The 18,767-nt window shown below is 46.0% G+C and overlaps 1 pseudogene and 2 gene segments (V, D, J or C); all 3 read left to right on the top strand.

Annotated features, from left to right (window-relative positions):
- Positions 1 to 18,767, top strand: part of LOC112628818 — a 1,133,279-nt gene that overhangs the window by 1,005,183 nt on the left and 109,329 nt on the right.
- Positions 1 to 18,767, top strand: part of LOC112628814 — a 69,465-nt gene that overhangs the window by 27,191 nt on the left and 23,507 nt on the right.
- On the top strand, positions 11,277 to 13,905 carry LOC112628813 (annotated as a pseudogene). The gene is made up of 2 exons (XR_003120483.1): positions 11,277 to 13,028; positions 13,356 to 13,905. The product of XR_003120483.1 is annotated as a serine/threonine-protein kinase tousled-like 1 (transcript).

The raw sequence follows: 18,767 nt of genomic DNA, 5'->3' as shown, positions 1-18,767 counted from the left end.
CTCAGCTTCCCAGGGCCTCATCCCTGCAAGGAAGGCCAAAGGCTGGGCCTGCCAGGGGCACAGCACCCTCCCTTGTCCCGGCTAAGACAGGGTGGGCTGTCGGCTGCGGACAGGACATATTGTTGGGGCATCGGGCTTTGTGACTACCGGGTAGGGGCTCTCAACGCAGACCCTGCCAAAATCCCCACTGCTTCCCCTGATAGGGGCTGGCCTGGTCTCCTGCTGTCCTAGGAGGCTGCTGACCTCCAGGATGGCTCCCGTCCCCAGTTCCAGTGCCAGAGCAGACCCCAGGCAGGCAGCAGGCTGGGAGGCCACCCCCATCCTTGCCGGGGTTCACTGCAGGTGACCAGGGCGGGAAATGGCAGGAACACAGGGATGACCGGCCCATCCCCCACCTGAGTCCACCCCCTCCTGCTCTGCACCCCCCCCACTCCCCAGGCCAGTCCACGAAGACCAACAACCCAACACCAGAGTCACTGCCTGGCGCTGCCATGGGAGGACCCCTTATCCCCTCCATGTCTAGAGAACTGGGGAGACAGGACACAGGCCCTCCCCTTACGGGTCCCCCACCTGGCTCTGGACGGGACCCTCGGCGGGGGGTGGACAGAAAGGACGCCTGCTTGATTGGTGCCCAGGAGCCCAGAACTTCTCTCCAGGGACACCAGATCGATCGCCCCCTTCCCCAGGACCCAGCCCTGCCCCTCCTGCCCTCTGTTCTCCTCTCATCACCCCATGGGAATCTGGAATCCCCAGGAAGCCATCAGGAAGGGCTGAAGGAGGAAGCGGGGCCACCGGGCAGGAGGCTCCGCCTTCATGAACCCAGGTAAGTGCCAGCCTCCTAGAGGGTATGGTCCACCCTGCCAAGGGCTCCCACAGTGGCAGGCTGCGAGGAAAGAACAGGGATGGTGTGGGAGAGGGCTCAGGGCCCCACGGGTGCTCCACCGTCCTGGATGAGCCCACCCCTCTCACCCACAGACCCGCCCACCTCCTCTCCACCCGGGCACCACCCTGGTACACCAGAGCCGGCAGAGCCAGTGCAGACAGAGGCTGGGGTGCAGGGGGGCCGACAGGGCAGCTTGGGGAAGGGAGGGATGCAGGGAGGGGAGGTGAGTGAAGAGGCCCCCCTCCCCTGGGTCCAGGATCCTCCTCTGGGATCCCCAGATCCAGCCCCCTCCAGGCTCTGGGAGGACAAGCAGGATAGGAGATTCTCTGCGGGACCCTCTCACAGTGGAATACCCCCACAGCGGCCCAGGCCAGACCCAAAAGCCCCTCAGTGGGCTCTCCGCTAGAGTCCTGGGACTGGGGGGCAGCCCCTCCCAGACAGGATGAACCCAGCACCCCGAGGAGGTCCTGCCAGGGGGAGCTCAGAGCCATGGAGGAGCAGGATATGGGGCCCCGATACAGGCACAGACCTCAGCTCCATCCAGGACCGCCCAGCCCCTGCCCTGGGAGGCACGCCTGTCTCCAGCCCCTGCAGGCAATTAGGCAGCTGGTCTCCGCCTCGGACGCCAATTCCAGACACCAGACAGACGGGCAGGCCCCCCAGAGCCAGTGTTGACGGATGCCCCTGTCCAGGCCAGCCAAGTCCAAGAGGCGCTGAGCCCAGCAAGGGAAGGCCCCCAAACAAACCAGGAGGTTTCTGAAGGTGTCTGTGTCACAGTGGGGTATAGCAGCAGCTACCACAATGACACTGGCCAGGACAGAAACCCCATCCCAAGTCAGTCGAAGGCAGAGAGAGCAGGCAAGACATGTTTAGGATCTGAGGCCGCACCTGACACCCAGGCCAGTAGATGTCTCCCCTCCAGGGCGCTCTGCCCTGTTCGGTGTTCCTGAGAAAACAGGGGCAGCCTGAGGGGATCCAGGGCCAGGAGATGGGTCCCCTCTACCCCGAGGAGGAGCCAGGCAGCAACCCTAGCCCCCTTCCCATTGAGGCCGACCTGTCCAGAGAGGCCTGGACCCACCCCACACACCCAGGCAGAATGTGTGCAGGCCTCAGGTTCTGTGGGTGTGCCACTAGCTGGGGCTCCCGGCGCTCACCCCACACCTAAGGTGAGCCACAGCCTCCAGAGCCCCCACAGGAGACCCCGCCCAGCAGCCCAGCCCCCACCCAGGAGGCCCCAGAGCTCAGGGCACCTGGGGGGATTCTGAACAGCCCCGAGTCACGGTGGGTATAGTGGGAACTACAACCACTGTGAGAAAAGCTGCGTCCAAAACTGTCTCCCGGCCGCTGCTGGAGGCCCAACCAGAGGGGGAGCAGCCGCCTGAACCTACGACCTTCCCAGCCCTCGTGACCCCCAGCACCGGGAGCCCCACGGTGTCCCCACTGGATGGTGAGGATGGGGGCCGGGGGCCATCTGCACCTCCCAACATCACCCCTAGGCAGCACAAGCACAAACCCAAATCCAGAGCTGACACCTGAACACAGACACCCCAACACCCTGGAGGACCCCGGCCCTGGTGACTTCCCACTGGAATCCAACCCCATGTCCATCTGGATCAAAGAGCCCACCCCTGTCTCTGTCGCTCACTCAGCGCCTGCTGAGGGGCGAGCGCTTTGGGGAGGACTCAGCGCCTGCTGAGGGGCGAGTGCTTTGGGGAGGACTCAGTGCCTGCTGAGGGGCGAGCGCTTTGGAGCCGACTCAGGGCCTGCTGAGGAGCGAGCGCTTTGGGGAGGACTCAGTGCCTGCTGAGGGGCGAGCGCTTTGGCGCCGACTCAGGGCCTGCTGAGGAGCGAGCACTTTGGAGCGACTCAGGTTTAGGGGGCACCACTGTGGGGCCCAACTTCAACCAGGCCACAGATTTTTCTTTCCTGCCCTGGGGCAGCACAGACTTTGGAGTCTGGGCAGGGAGGACCTTCTGGCAAGTCACCAGGCACAGAGCCCCGGACTGAGGTGGCCTCAGGAAGACCCCCAGGAGGAGTTTGTGCCCTCTTCTCTCATGTGGACCCCATGCCCCTCAAGATAGCGGCGTCATGCAGGCAGGTCCTCCATGCAGCCACCACCAGGCACCTCCCTGGCGCCGGTCCCACTGCGCCTCCATCGCGGTTCTGGGGATGCAGCCACATTGGCCACACCAGGCACCCCGTGCCCAGCCACCCTGCAGTGCCCAAGCCCTTGGCAGGATTCCCAGAGGCTGGAGCCCACCCCTCCTCATCCCCCCACACCTATACACAAACACCCACCCCCTGCCCAGTCGCCCTCCAGGAGGGTTGGAGCCGCCCATAGGGTGGGGGCTCCAGGTCTCACTCACTCGCTTCCCCTCCTGGGCAAAGGCGCCTCGTGCCCCGGTCCCCCCTGCCAGCGCTGGTCACAGGTGTGGGTACTGGGCCCCAGGGCTCCTCCAGCCCCAGCTGCCCTGCTGTCCCTGGGAGACCTGGACTCCACCAGACCACCAGACCAAGGCACAGCCCCAGGGAGCCGCCCACCGCCAGCTCACAGGAAGAAGATAAGCTCCAGACCCCCAGGGCTGGGAGCTGCCTTCCTGCCACCCCTTCCTGCCCCAGACCTCCATGCCCTCCCCCATCCACTTACACACGGGCCAGGGACTGTTTCCACACAGTCCAACCCCAAACCAGGACCGCCTGGCTCTCGGGTCGCTGCCATTTCCCTCTCCATTTGCTCCCAGCACCCCTGTGTTCCCTCCCTCCTCCCTCCTTCCTTTCTTCCTGCATTGGGTTCATACCCCGGAGTGCCGGGTGCAGGTCAGCCCTGAGCTGGGGGCCACCTCCTCACGGAAGGCAGCCTCAGGGTGCCTGGGGGCAGGCAGGGTGGGGGTGAGCTTCCAGCTCCAGCCACTCCACTAGCCAGGACCAAGGAAGTAAGAGGCAGCCAGAAATCCAGACCATTCCGTAACAAATGGATGCCATTAAAGTTACCAAACTTCAGTGTAAATAACATGAGCCCCTGGGCAACAATCCCTTATGAAGGGAAAGTCAGTGTCACCTCAGATTTCTCAAAAAATGCAAAACTTTATCAATGCCTGTAAAAGTCTGTTGGAAAGAAAATATGATTCAAATGTTATGCCAACGAAGCTGGCGTATTTTCCACACGGACACACTCGGGGAATGTGGCCCCTTGAGTGCTTCTCTCACTGCGTAAATCTTACATGGTGTTTAAGCACATTCATAAATGTGTATGTCTATTTTTATGTGTAAGATGGTTCATTTTTATTTTATTTATTCAATATGTACAATAAAGAACATTGACAAATAGGCCGGACACGGTGGCTCCCACCTGTAATCCCAGCACTTTGGGAGGCCGAGGCGGGCAGATCACCTGAGGTCAGGAGTTTGAGACCAGCCTGGCCAACATGATGAAACTCCATCTCTACTAAAAATACAAAGATTAGCCAGGCGTGGTGGTGCATGCCTGTAATCCCAGCTACTCAGGAGGCTGAGATAGGAGAATCGCTTGAACCCAGGAGGCGGAGGTTACAGTGAGCCAAGATCACACCACTGCACTCCAGCCTGGCGACAGAGCAAGATTCCATCAAAAAAAAAAAAGACAAAGAAATTTATTTTTGGATAAAGACAAATTTCATCACGCGGAGACAAAGATGCAAAGCTCCAGACAGGAAGGCAAGGCCAGCACAGTGAAGCCCGGCGTGGGCGCTGGGCGGCCAGGCACATGGCAGGAGTGCCAGCATCTCTCAGTGCCCACCATGGCCACTCCGGCCTCAGCGTTCTCACGAGGCTGGCTGTGCAAGGCAAAGAGCGTGTTACAAGCTCTAGGGCAACCACTGGAAGTGAGGCGGAGAAGCAGAGCCCAGAGGCCCGTGGAGCTGATGAAAACAAAGCTAAAGAAAGTGCTGCCTCCCGACATGGTAGGAAAAGAGAGAGAGCAGACTGCAAAGGGAGCTTGCTGAGGGGACTCTTTACAATGCTGTACACTCAGCTCAGGGGATCTGGGAGGCTAGGGCCCTGCACAAAGCAGTCTCCCCAGCCTGCTGACCAAGGTTTGCTGCAGGGAGCTCAGCGGTGGCTGAGGCGCGGTCCCTGGAGCCATCCCTCAAGGGAACGAGGCAAACAGAGTGGGCCAAGGCCCAGGTCAGTCGCAAGGCTGCCCAGGACTTAGAGTCCTTACACCAGCCGCCACTAATGCAGCTGGCCCAGAGAGAGGCGCCGAGCAGGTTGCCTCCAGGGGACAAAACAGGTTGGAGAGGGTGAGGCAGTGGATGGAGTCACAACAACCCCCGGCACGGGCGAAAAGTGCGTTCATGCACCTCTGACCCTTCCTCCCTCACAAAACTGTTTACCCCTGCCTTCCCCATGGTTGCGAAAAAGCAAAATGTAGATGGTTTTTCTTTTTTTAATTAATGTTTTAATTGACAAATGAAGCCGTATCTATTTATTGTGTACAACATAATGTTTTAAAATATGTACACACCGTGGGACGGCAACATCGAGCTCATTAACATGCATTACTTCACAAACTTGTCATCTTTTGTGGCAAGAATGCTTAAAATCCACTCCCTTAGTATTTTTTAAGAATGCAGTACATTGTTATCAACCGTGGTCACTGTGATGCACAGCCAAGCTCCCAAACTCACCCTCCTGCCAGCTGAGGCTGTGCATCCTTTCACCAGCATCCCCCACCCCAGCCCCTGGCCCTGGTACCTACCACTCTATCCTCTACTTGTATGAGTTCAGCTTTTTAAGATTCCACAGATGAATGAGATCATACAGCATTTGCTTTCTATGCCTGGCTTATTTTAGTTAACACACTGTCCTCCAGATTCATCCATGTGGTTGCAAGTGACAGGGTTTCATTCTTTTTAAAGTCTAAATAGTATTCCACTGTGTAAATGAACCTCATTTTCTTTATCCATGCATCAACTGATGGACATTTAGGTTGACTCCGTTTCATAGCTATTGTGGACGGTGCTGCAATAAATATGGGGTGCGGATGTCTCTTCAACATACTGACTTCATGTCCTTTGGACAAACACCCAGCAGTGAGATCGCTAGAACACAATGTACAGGTTGTTTTTTTTTTAATGGAAACTTTTTTTAGTGAAACTAGGAAAAGAGATAAAACCCACAGAATCCAAAATATATATGAAGATGCCAAAAACAGCTGACATTTGACAGAGGTCACATGGGAGGAAGTGAATACACGACAACGGTACGAGGGCCCAGAGGCAGCTAAAATACACTTTCTAAACATGAGGACCTCTTCTGAGCGTGCAGAAGCTTCAACCTGCACATACAATGACCAGCACAAGAGCCAAAATAAAGAGAGTTGCCAGCGGACACCCGGTGTCCATGTGTCCAGGTGAATTTAAGATGCAGACGGCGCTGGGGCAGCCAGTCACACCCTAAGTCGCTTTTGCTGCATGCATTTGTCTTTGCCAAAGCAGAAAACGAGAAACCCTTTGGGCTGCAGAGCTTCACAGGCTCCTCTTCTCCCACCTCCACAGAAACACCTACAAACAGCAGGCCCGGCACAGCTTAATTCATGAAAATGAGTAATAAACTTGAACTGGAACAGTATCGACGTTTTACAAACAGCAACAGAGTGTATAAAAAATATTCACCAGAGGAATATTTCCAAACAATGAGATGAGAATTTCAGCCAAGTAATTCTCCTTGGATAGAAAATAATGAAGGGATTGAATTTATGAATGAAAATCATGAGGCTCAAATACAAGAGAAGAGAATCAAAAATGAACAGAAGGAGATAAAGTAGGGTCTGGTCGAAGTTACAAAATAAATTTTTTTAAAAAACCTTCATTGGGCTGGGCACAGTGGCTCACACCTGTAATCCCAGAACTTTGGGAGGCCAAGGAGGGCGAATCATGAGGTCAGGAGATCAAGACCATCCTGGCTAACATGGTGAAACCCCATCTCTACTAAAAAGAGAAAAATTAGCTGGGCGTGGTGGCAAGCACCTGTAGTCCCAGATACTCGGGAGGCTGAGGCAGGACAATCGCGTGAACCTGGGAGGCAGAGCTTGCAGTGAGCTGAGATGGCGCCATTGCACTCCAGTCTCGGCGACAGAGCAAGACTCCATCAAAAAAAAAAAACCTTCATCATGGCAAGTAGAAAGAGCAAGAGGAAAACAGATCCCATGGAAGACACAAATAGGACACAGGGAGAAAAATAAACGAAACGAAACACAGAGCAGAAATAAAATTTTACAGAACTAAAGACAAGTGATCTGAACTTGTCTGGGGCCTGGGGGACCTTGCTACCCTGAAGGGAAAGACACAGGCTTGGCTGTCTTTGCCACCTACTAATTGTAGAGCCCCACAGATTGGAACAAACATAGGTAGTAGCCAGGGAGTAGTTACAGTAGGCCTTGAGCAAGACCCAGTGTTGTGCTGACTTCAGGTCTGACCCAGCACAGTCATAGTGGTGGTGTCCATAGTGGTGGTGGGGGTGCTTGTGTCACTCCACCTCCAAATCCAGGAGGCTCAGAACAGAGAGAGAGAGAGAGACTCCACTTGTTTGGAAGAAAGTAAGGGACGAGAACAAGTCTCTGCCTGGTAATCCAGAGAATTATTCTAGATCTTGGCCAAGATGATCAAAGCAGTACCTCTATGAGTCTGCAAGAACCATAATGTTTCTGGGCTTGGAGTCCCCCTAAAGCAGATATAGCTAAGATGACAACACCCAAGTCCTTTTGAATATCTGGGAAGCCTTCCCAAGGACAGGAGAAAACAAACAACCACAGACTACAAAAACCTACAATAAATACCTCACTCTTCAATGCCCAGACACTGAAGAACATCTCCTAGCAGCAACACCATCCAGGAAAACATGGCCTCAACCAATGAACTACATAAGGCACCAGGGACCAGTCTTTGAGAAATAGAGATATGTTACCTTTCAGAGAATTCAAAGCAGCTGTGTTGAGGCAACTCGAAGTAATTCAAGATAGTACAGTGAAGGAATTCAGAATCCTATCAGATAAATTTAACAGAGATTGAGACAATTAAAAAGAATTAAGCAGAAATTATGGAGCTCAAAAATGCAATTGGCATACTGAAAAATGCATCAGAGTACTTTAATATCATCATATATCAAGGAGAAGAAAAATTAGTGAGCTTGAAAACAGGCTGTTTGAAAAAGCACAATAAAAGGAAACAAAAGAAAAAAGAATAAATAACAATGAAGCCTATCTACAGGACCTAGAAAATAGCCTCAAAAAGCCAAATCTAAGAATTATTAGCCTTAAAGAGGAGGTAGAGAAAGAGAGATGGAGAGGTTACTCAAAGGGATAATAACAGAAAACTTCCCAAACCTAGAGAAAGATATCAATATCCAAATGCAAGAAGGATGCAGTACACCAAGCAGATCTAATGCAAAGACGACTACCTCAAGGCATTCAATACTCAAACTCCCACATGACAAGGATTTTAAAAAGATCCTAAAAGCAGCAAGAGAAAAGAAATGAATAAAATGCTATGGAGCTCCAATATGTCTGGCAGCAGACTTCTCAGTGAAGACCTTACAGGACAGGACAGAGTGGCATAATGGATTTAAAGTGCTGAAGGAAAAAACTTTTACCCTCAAATAGTATAGCTGGTGAAATTACCCTTCAAACGTGAAGGAGAAATAATTTGTTTCCAGACAAACAAATGTTGAGGGATTTCATGAACATCAGACCTGTCTTACAAGAAATGCTAAAGGTAGTATTTCAATCAGAAAGAAACAGATGTTAGTGAACAATAAGAAATCATCTGAAGGCATAAAACTCACTGGTAATATTAAATACACAGAAAAACACAGAACATTATAACACTGTAACTGTAGTGTGTAAACTCCTTTTTTTGTTAGTTTGTTTTTTGTTTTGAGATGGAGTTTCGCTCCAGCCCAGATTGGAGTGCAATGGCGCAATCTCGGCTCACCGCAACTTCTGCCTCCTGGGTTCAAGCAATTCTCCTGCCTCAGCCTCCCAAGTAGCTGGGATTACAGGCATGTGCCACCACGTCCAGCTAATTTTGTATTTTAGTAGAGATGGGGTTTCACCATGTTGGTCAGGCTAGTCTTATCTTGAGTAGAAAAACGAAATGATGAAGCAATGAAAAATAGTAACCACAACTTTTCAAGACACAGTACAATAAGATAAAAATCATAACAAAAAGTTAAAAAGTGGAGGAATGAAGTTAAGGCATAAAGTCTTAATTAGTCTTCTTTTTACTTCTTTGTTTATGCAAACAGTGTTAAGTTGTTATCAGCTTAAAATAATGGGTCATAAGATACTATCTGCAAGCCTCATGGTAACATCAAACCAAAAACAGTACAACAGATACACAAAAAACAAAAAGCAAGAAGCTAAATCATGTCATCAGAGAAAATGACCTTCACTAAAAGGAAGATGGAGAAAAGAAAGAAGAGAGAGAAGACCAAAAGCAATTAGCAAAATGGCAGGAGTAAGTCCTTACTTATCAATAATAACATTGAATGTAAATGGACTAAACTCTCCAATCAAAAGACATAGAGTGGCTGAATCAATTAAAGAAAAAACAAGACCCATTGATCTGTTGTCTACAAGAAACACACAGCATCTATAAAGACACATATTGACTGAAAACAAAGGGATGGAAGAAGATACTCCATGCCAATGGAAACCAAAGAAAGAGACACAGTAGCTACACTTATATCAGACAAAATAGATTTCAAGACAAAACTATAAGAAGAGACAAGGTCACTAATGATAAACAGGTCAATTCAGCAAGGGGATATAACAATTGTAAATATATATGCACCCAATGCTGGAGCACCCAGATATATAAAGCAAGTATTTACTAGAGCTAAAGAGAGAAATAGACTCCAATGCAATAATAGCCAGAGATTTCAACATCCCACTTCCAACACTGAACAGATCCTCCAGATAGAAAATCAACAAAGAAATACTGGACTTAATCTGCACTATCAACCAAATGGATCTAACAGATATTTACAGAACATTTAATCCAACAGCTGCAGAACACACATTCTTTTCCTCAGCACATAGATCATTCTCAAGGATAGACCATATGTTGGGTTACAAAACAAGTTTTAAAATATTCAAATAAATTTATATAATATCAAGCATCTTCTCTGACCACAATGGAATAAAACTAGAAATCAATAACAAGAGGAATTTTGGAAACTATATCAATATATGGAAATTAAACAATGAATGCTGAGTAGGTCAATGAAGAAATTAAGAAGGAAACTGAAAATTTTCTTGGAACAAATGATCATGGAAACACAAAATACCAAAACCTGTGGGATACAGCAAAACCAGTACTGAGAGGGAAGTTTACAGCTACAAATGCTTACATAAAAAAGAAGAGAAACTTCAAATAAAAAACATAACAATGCATCTTAAAGAACTAGAAAAGCAAGAAAATCAAACCCAAAATTTGTGGAAGAAAACAAATAGTAAAGGTCAGAGCAGACACAAGTAAAATTGAAATGAAGAAAACAATACAAAAGATTAATAAACCAAAAAGTTGTTTTCTTGAAATGTTAAATGAAATTGACAAACCTTTAGCCAGACTAAGAAAAGACAGAAGGCACGCGAGTCAGGCAACCCCGGGCTCCCTCGCTGCCCTGCGATCCGCGGGTGCGGCAGGGTCGCCCCGACGCTCTCGTCTCTTTCCTCGCGCGCTCGCTCCCTCCCCATGCCCCCACCCCCCCAGTCCCTGGCAGGTCCCTCCCCCAAGCCTGCTCCTGCGGCCGCTGCCGCCGCTGCTACCGGAGGCGCAGGAGCCTCGCGATAGTGTTTGCACAGGCGGGACGTGAGGCCACCGCCGCCTGTAACCGATGCAGGGGTTACCCCGCCGCCTCAGCCGCCACCCNCCTCGGCCGCCACCCACCGCCCGCGGCCGCCTCGGCCGCCACCCACCGCCCGCCGCCCCCTCGGCCGCCACCCACCGCCGGGAACCGAGGCACTGCTGAGGTGCCGGCAGGTTCCGCCCGCGGAAGTCTCCTCGGCCGGCGCAGCCCGCGCTCGGATCCCGGCCTCAGGGCACCCCTTCGACGCCTCCGCCGCCGCGCCCTTTTTCTCCGCCTCTTCTCCGGCGCGCTCGCCCGCTCCCTGGCTTTTCTCCCTTTCACTCCTCCCTGACCCCTATCCTTCCCTCACCTCTTTCCTCACCACCTCTCCTCTTCTCGGTTTCCTCCCCCATCCCCTTGACTCTCCCTTCCCAGCCCTCGCTCTCTAGCTCGCCCTTAGCGCGGCCCCCGCCATGACGGAGGCGGGTGCCGCCGGTGCCCTTGCCGCCGCTGTCCTTGCCGCCGCTGCCGTCGCAGGGGGAGAGTTGGGTTCCCAGAAAGTAGCTTGATGAGTGTCCAAAGTAGCAGTGGAAGTTTGGAGGGGCCGCCATCTTGGTCCCAGCCCTCCGTGTCTCCAACCCCGGCCCGGGGGCGGCGGCGGCCAGGTCCCTCCTGAATCGCACGCCGCCATCCGGGAGGCCCAGGGAAGGTGCAGTGGATGAGCTTCATAGTCTGGATCCAAGAAGGCAAGAGTTATCGAAAGCTAGATTTTCTGGAGTTGCAAGTGGGAGCACTGCGAGTACAGGCAGTTGCAGTGTTGGAGCTAAAGCTTCAACAAATAACGAAAGCTCTAATCACAGTTTTGGAAGCTTGGGATCTTTAAGTGACAAAGAATCAGAGACACCAGAGAAGAAACAATCAGAATCATCCAGGGGAAGAAAGAGAAAAGCAGAAAACCGGAATGAAAGTAATCAGGGAAAAAGTATTGGGGGATGTGGCCACAAAATTGGCGACTATTTTGAATACCAGGGTGGAAATGGCTCAAGTCCAGTAAGAGGCATACCTCCTGCAGTCCGTTCTCCTCAAAATTCACATTCACGTTCCACTCCTTCCTCATCTGTTCGACCCAATAGCCATTCTCCTACTGCATTAGCATTTGGGGACCACCCTATTGTACAACCAAAGCAGTTATCCTTTAAAATTATTCAGACAGATCTCACAATGCTGAAATTAGCAGCATTAGAAAGTAATAAAATCCAGGACCTGGAAAAGAAGGAGGGACATATAGATGATTTTCTCAGGGCTAACTGTGATCTCAGACGGCAAATAGATGAACAACAAAAATTACTTGAAAAATACAAAGAACGATTAAGTAAGTGCATATCAATGAGCAAGAAACTTCTTATTGAAAAGAGTACACAAGAAAAATTGTCAAGCAGAGAGAAGAGTATGCAAGATCGATTACCCCTTGGGCACTTTACAACAGTTAGACATGGCGCTTCATTTACTGAACAATAGACAGATGGTTTTGCATTTCAGAATCTTGTGAAGCAACAAGAATGGGTGAATCAGCAAAGGGAAGATATTGAAAGGCAAAGGAAACTTTTAGCCAAACCCTAACCTCCCACAGCTAATAATTCTCAGGCACCCTCTACCGATTCTGAGCCAAAATAAAGGAAAAACAAAGCAGTCAATGGAGCAGAGAATGATCCCTTTGTTAGACCAAATTTACCACAACTGTTGACTTTGGCAGAATATCATGAACAGGAAGAAATTTTCAAACTTAGACTAGGACATCTCAAAAAGGAAGAGGCAGAAATCCAGGCAGAACTTGAACGTTTGGAAAGACTCAGAAATCTTCACACACATGAGCTGGAAAGAATAAACAATGAAGATAATTCACAGTTCAAAGATCACCCAACATTAAATGAAAGCTATTTATTACTTCATCTACTTGGTAGAGGTGGCTTTAGTGACGTATATAAGGCTTTTGACCTTTATGAACAAAGATGTGCTGCTGTGAAGATACATCAGCTTAATAAAAGCTGGAGAGATGAGAAGAAAGAAAACTACCACAAACATGCCTGCAGAGAGTCTAGAATACACAAAGAACTGGATCACCCCTGAATAGTTAAACTCTATGATTATTTCTCCTTGGATACAGATACGTTTTGTATAGTGTTAGAATACTGTGAAGGCAATGACTTGGATTTCTATCTGAAGCAACACAAGTTAATGTCAGAGAAAGAAGCTAGGTCTATTGTAATGCAGATTGTAAATGCACCAAGATATCTCAATGAGATCAAACCCCCTATTATACATTATGATCTTAAGCCAGGGGCCAGGTGCGGTGGCTCAAGCCTGTAATCCCAGCACTTTGGGAGGCCGAGACGGGCGGATCATGAGGTCAGGAGATCGAGACCATCCTGGCTGACACGGTGAAACCCCGTCTCTACTAAAAATACAAAAAAACTAGCCAGGCGAGGTGGTGGGCGCCTGTAGTTCCAGCTACTCGGGAGGCTGAGCCAGGAGAATGGCGTAAACCCAGGAGGCGGAGCTTGCAGTGAGCTGAGATCCGGCCACTGCACCCCAGCCTGGGCGACAGAGCCAGACTCCGTCTCAAAAAAAAAAAAAAAACCTATTATACATTATGATCTTAAGCCAGGAAACATCCAGCTGGTAGATGGATCACATGTGGTGAAATCAAAATCACTGATTTTGGTCTGCCCAGGATTATGGACAGTGATAGCTATGGTGTAGATGGAATGGATCTAACTTCCCAGGGGGCAGGCACTTACTGGTATTTACCTCCTGAGTATTTTGTAGTTGGAAAAGAGCCACCAAAGATTTCCAACAAGGTTGATGTATGGTCAGTTGGAGTCATCTTCTTTCAGTGTCTTTATGGTAGAAAGCCATTAGGTCACAATCAATCTCAATGAGACATTCTTCAAGAAAATACAATATTAAAAGTCACAGAAGTTCAGTTCCCTGTAAAACCTGTTGTAAGCAGTGAAGCCAAGGCCTTTACAAGACGCTGTTTGGCATATCGAAAAGAAGATCAATTTGATGTGCACCAGCTGGCAAATGACCCATACCTTCTCCCACATATGAGAAGATCAAATTCTTCAGGAAACCTACACATGGCTGGGCTGACAGCATCCCCTACACCCGCTTCTTCAAGCATAATTACTTACTGACTTTCCTCCAAGACTAGCATGATATCTTTTAATTGCTTCCAGATGCACACTTGAGTTTGACAGCATTTCAGTGTTGTTTTTTTGTTTGTTTGTTTGTTTGTTTTTTACACAAGACATGGTTAAGAACTGTTTGTGAACATAGTTCCTCATAGTGTCATTTGTATGAGAGTGGATCATGGACAATGAATAAATGCACACTTCTGACTATAATTTTGAGCAGTGAAGGATGACCGCCTGTTACACAGAAACAGGAATACCATGTTAAGATAGAAGAAAAAAATTTTGTTTATTTGGGGGAACACTGTAAATAATGTTTATAATACTTAAACACATTTGGTTGTTACTAGAGAATTCTAATATGAAGGGTAGTTTTTCATTATTTAAAAACACATGGAAAAATAAGAGACATATTTCTAACATACGAACTATAGTGCCTGGATACATTCTTCAGCATTTGGCAGTTAATCTGCTGAAAGCAAAGTAAGAACTGAATGACAGTGACAGTTGTGTTTTATAGTAATAGAATGTGAGAGTTAGAATCTTTGGACAAAGTTAGGCTTTGTCATTTGCCTATTCTGGCTTTTACCAAGTTGTTCCTCAAGATCACATGTCCGTTTTCTTTCACTGGTTATATTAAAGGGAGAGCTATTATTTCTAAATACTTTACACTTTTGACAAAATGAGCTGCTTGTTTTGAAATCAGTTAAATTCACTAAATTACAATATTGCCAGTGTTTTCAACATGTTAGAATTGATAACAGGTATTTTTCTTTTGTTACTAGGCCTTGTTCATCAAAACAGGTGACAGTATGTAACCAAATGCAGACCAGTTCTATGCAAGATAATGATAAATTCCCTTCTAGCTCTATTGTAAATTGTTGTACAGATGTCATATTTCAATTACTAAGTTTCAGCAGCTTATTCTTGTACAAATGTCTAAAGTATGACTTTTCTAATTGGATACTGTATTTTTTTAAGTCTTCTTGAAGGTGCTCTAATTGCTGCTCTAATTGCTGCTAAATGATGTTGCTTCTTTGCTAAAAAATTAAATGACCTAGAAGGTGCAAGTTGACTGTACATCATAGATATTAAAAAGCATACAGTCATTAACAATGAAGACGTGAAAGTGATCCATGTTGGACATAATTGAATTTTTAAAATCAGTTGATTGGGTTCTAGGGCTGTGGAGCACATAGATACTAGATTTATACTTTGTTCATGGTTATTCTACATTTCTAGAAAGTTCTTATCAGCAAGATGGTCCCATAAACAAATTTCTTGTGGTTTGTACAGATTTGTTAAAATGTGAACATTTTCTAACTGCCTTGTAGGGTAGAAACCAATATTTTTCAGGATGCTGTATTTCACTCCTGGAAGGACTTTTTCTTTATTGTCACATTCATAATGCTGATACTTACTTGTAAGTTGTTCATATTGCAGAAAAAGGAGGTTATACTTACCACGGATTCTCTTTAATATTGTACAGTTAAACTGTATTTCTGATGTTGCAAGCCATTTTGTTTTTTCATTGTACATAGACACATTGTCTCTTTAAAATGCTGCTGAAATTGTAGAGAATATAGCCAAATGGTAATAAACAATGACAGTTAAAATGTAAAGACTATGAAAATTACCTTAGAAGGGAGCTTTCAAGATGGTAGGATATTGACTGACTGAGCTCCTTTACTTAAAAATCAGCTGAATAAATTCCTTAAGTATACTTCAGAAAAAAAGGAAAAAAGACAGAAGATCCAAATAATAAAATCAGAAACGAAAAAGGTGACATTACAACTTAAACCACAGAAACTCAAAGGATCATTAGTGGCTACTATAAGCAACTACATGGCAATAAATTGGAAAATCTAGAAGAAATGCACAAATTCCTAGACACATACAACCTCCCAAGATTGAACCAAGAAGAAATTCAAAACCCAAACAGACTGATAACAAGTATTGAGATCAAAGCCATAATAAAAAGTCTCCCAGTAAAGAGAAGCCCAGGACCCAATGGCTTCACTGCTGAATTCTACCAAACATTTAAAGTAGAACTAATGCCAATCCTACTCAGATTATTCCAGAAAATAGAGGAGGAGGGAATACTTCGAAATTCATTATACAAGGCCAGTATTAACCTCATACCAAAACTAGACAAAGACACATCAAAAAAAGAAAACTACAGGCCAATATGTCTGATGAATATTGACACAAAAATCCTCAGCAAAATACTAGCAAACCAAATTCAACTACACATTAGGAAGATCACTTATCATGACCAAGTGGAATTTATCCAACTTGGGATGCAAGGATAGTTCAACATATATGAATCAATCAATGAGACACATCATATCAACAGAATGAATGACAAAAACCATTTGATCATTTTGATTGATGCTGAAAAAGCATTTGATAAAATTCAACATTCCTTCATAGTAAAAATTCTCTTCTATAGTAGGTATGGAAGAAATTTACCTCAACATAATAAAGCCATATATGACAGTGCCACAGTATGATACTAAATGAGGAAAAACTGAGAGCCTTTCCTCTAAGATCCGGAACATGACAAAGATGCCCACTTTCACCACTGTTATTCAGCATAGTAGTGGAAGTCCTAGCTAGAGTAATCAGACAAGAGAAAGATATAAAAGGCATCCGAATTGGAAAGGAAGAAGTCAAATTATCCTCATTTGCCTATGGTATGATCTTCTAATTAGAACTAACTAAAGACTCTACCAAAAATAAGTTATTAGAACTGGTAAACAAATTCAGTAAAGTTGCAAGATACAAAATCAACATACAAAAATCAGTAGCATTTCTATATGCCAACAATGAACAATCTGAAAAAGAAATTAAAAAGTAACCCTATTTACAATAACCACAAATAAACACCTAGGAATTAACCAAAGAGGTAAAAGAGCTCTATAATGAAAATTATAAAACACTGATGAAAGAAATTGAAGAGTACACCAAAAAAAAAAATGGAAAGATATTGCATGTTCATGGATGGATTAGAAGAATCAATGTTGTTACAATGTCCATACTATCCAAAGCAATCTACAGATTCGATGCAATCCCTATCAAAATACCAATGACATCATTCACAGAAATAGAAAAAAAACACCCTAAAATTTACATGGAACCACAAAGACCCAGGATAGCCAAAGTTCTCCTAAGCGAAAAGAACAAAACTGTAGGAATGACATTGCCTGTCTGCAAATTGTACTACAGAGCTATAGAAGTAACCAACACAGCATGGTACTGGCATAAAAACAGACACAGAGATGAACGGAATAAAATTAAAAACCCAGAAATAAATCCACACACCTACAGCGAACTCATTTTTGACAAAGTTGCCAAGAACACACACTAAGGAAAAGATAATGATATCTCTTCAATAAATGGTGCCGGGAAAACTGGATATCCATATATATAACAGTGAAACTAGACCCCTCTCTTTCACTGTATATAAAAATCAAATCAAAATGGATTAAGAACTTAAATCTAAGACCTCATACTATGAAACTACTGTAAGACAACCTTGGCGGAAACTCTCCAAGACATCAATCCAGGCAAAGATTTCTTGAGTAATATCTCACAAGCACAGACAACTAAAGCAAAAATGGACAAATGGGATCATATCGAGTTAAAAAGCTTCTGCACAGTAAAGGAAACAATCAACAAAATGAAAAGACAGCACACAGAATGGGAGCAAATATTTGAAAAATACCCATCTGGCAAAGGATTAATAACCAGAATATATACAGAATAAATAAGGAGTTCAAATAGTGCTATAGAAAAAAATCTAATAATCTTATTTTAAAATGGGAAAGATGTTAGAATAGATAGTTCTTAAAATAAGACATACAGATGGCAAACTGACATGGAAAAGTGCTCAACATCATGGATTATCAGAGAAACACAATCAAAACTAAAACTAAAATGTGCTATCATCTCACCCCAGTTAAAATGGCTAATATCCAAAAGACAGGCAAGAACAAATGCTAGCAAGGATGTGGAGAAAAGGGAACCCGCATACACTGTTGATGGGAATGTAAATTAGTACAACCACTATGGAGAACAGCATGAAAGTTCCTCAAAAAACTAAAAAGAGAGCTACCACAGGATCCAGCAATCCCACTGCTGCGTACGTACCCCAAAAGAAAGGAAGTCTGTATATTAAGAGGTATCTGCACTCCCATGTTTGTTGCATCCCTGTTCACAACAGCCAAGATTTGGAAGCAACCTAAGTGTTCATCAGCAGTTGAATGTATAAAGAGGTATAAGGAGGAGTTGGTACCATTCCTTCTGAAACTATTCCAATCAATAGAAAAAGAGGGAATCCTCCCTAACTCATTTTATGAGGCCAACATCATCCTGATACCAAAGCCTGGCAGAGACACAACAAAAAAAGAGAATTTTAGACCAATATCCCTGATGAACATCGATGCAAAAATCCTCAATAAAATACTGGCAAACCGGATTCAACAACACATCAAAAAGCTTATCCACCATGATCAAGTGGGCTTCATCCCTGGGATGCAAGGCTGGTTCAACATTCGCAAATCAATAAACATAATCCAGCATATAAACAGAACCAAAGACAAGAACCATATGATTATCTCAATAGATGCAGAAAAGGCTTTTGACAAAATTCAACAGCCCTTCATGCTAAAAACGCTCAATAAATTCGGTATTGATGGAACGTACCTCAAAATAATAAGAGCTATTTATGACAAACCCACAGCCAATATCATACTTAATGGGCAAAAACTGGAAAAATTCCCTTTGAAAACTGGCACAAGACAGGGATGCCCTCTCTCACCACTCCTATTCAACATAGTGTTGGAAGTTCTGGCTAGGGCAAT

This window comes from Theropithecus gelada, chromosome 7b (assembly GCF_003255815.1).
Source record: "Theropithecus gelada isolate Dixy chromosome 7b, Tgel_1.0, whole genome shotgun sequence".
In the NCBI taxonomy this organism is placed as follows: Eukaryota; Metazoa; Chordata; class Mammalia; order Primates; family Cercopithecidae; genus Theropithecus; species Theropithecus gelada.
Note: the sequence above shows the minus strand (reverse complement) of the source record. Positions and strands in the feature narration are given on the sequence as shown.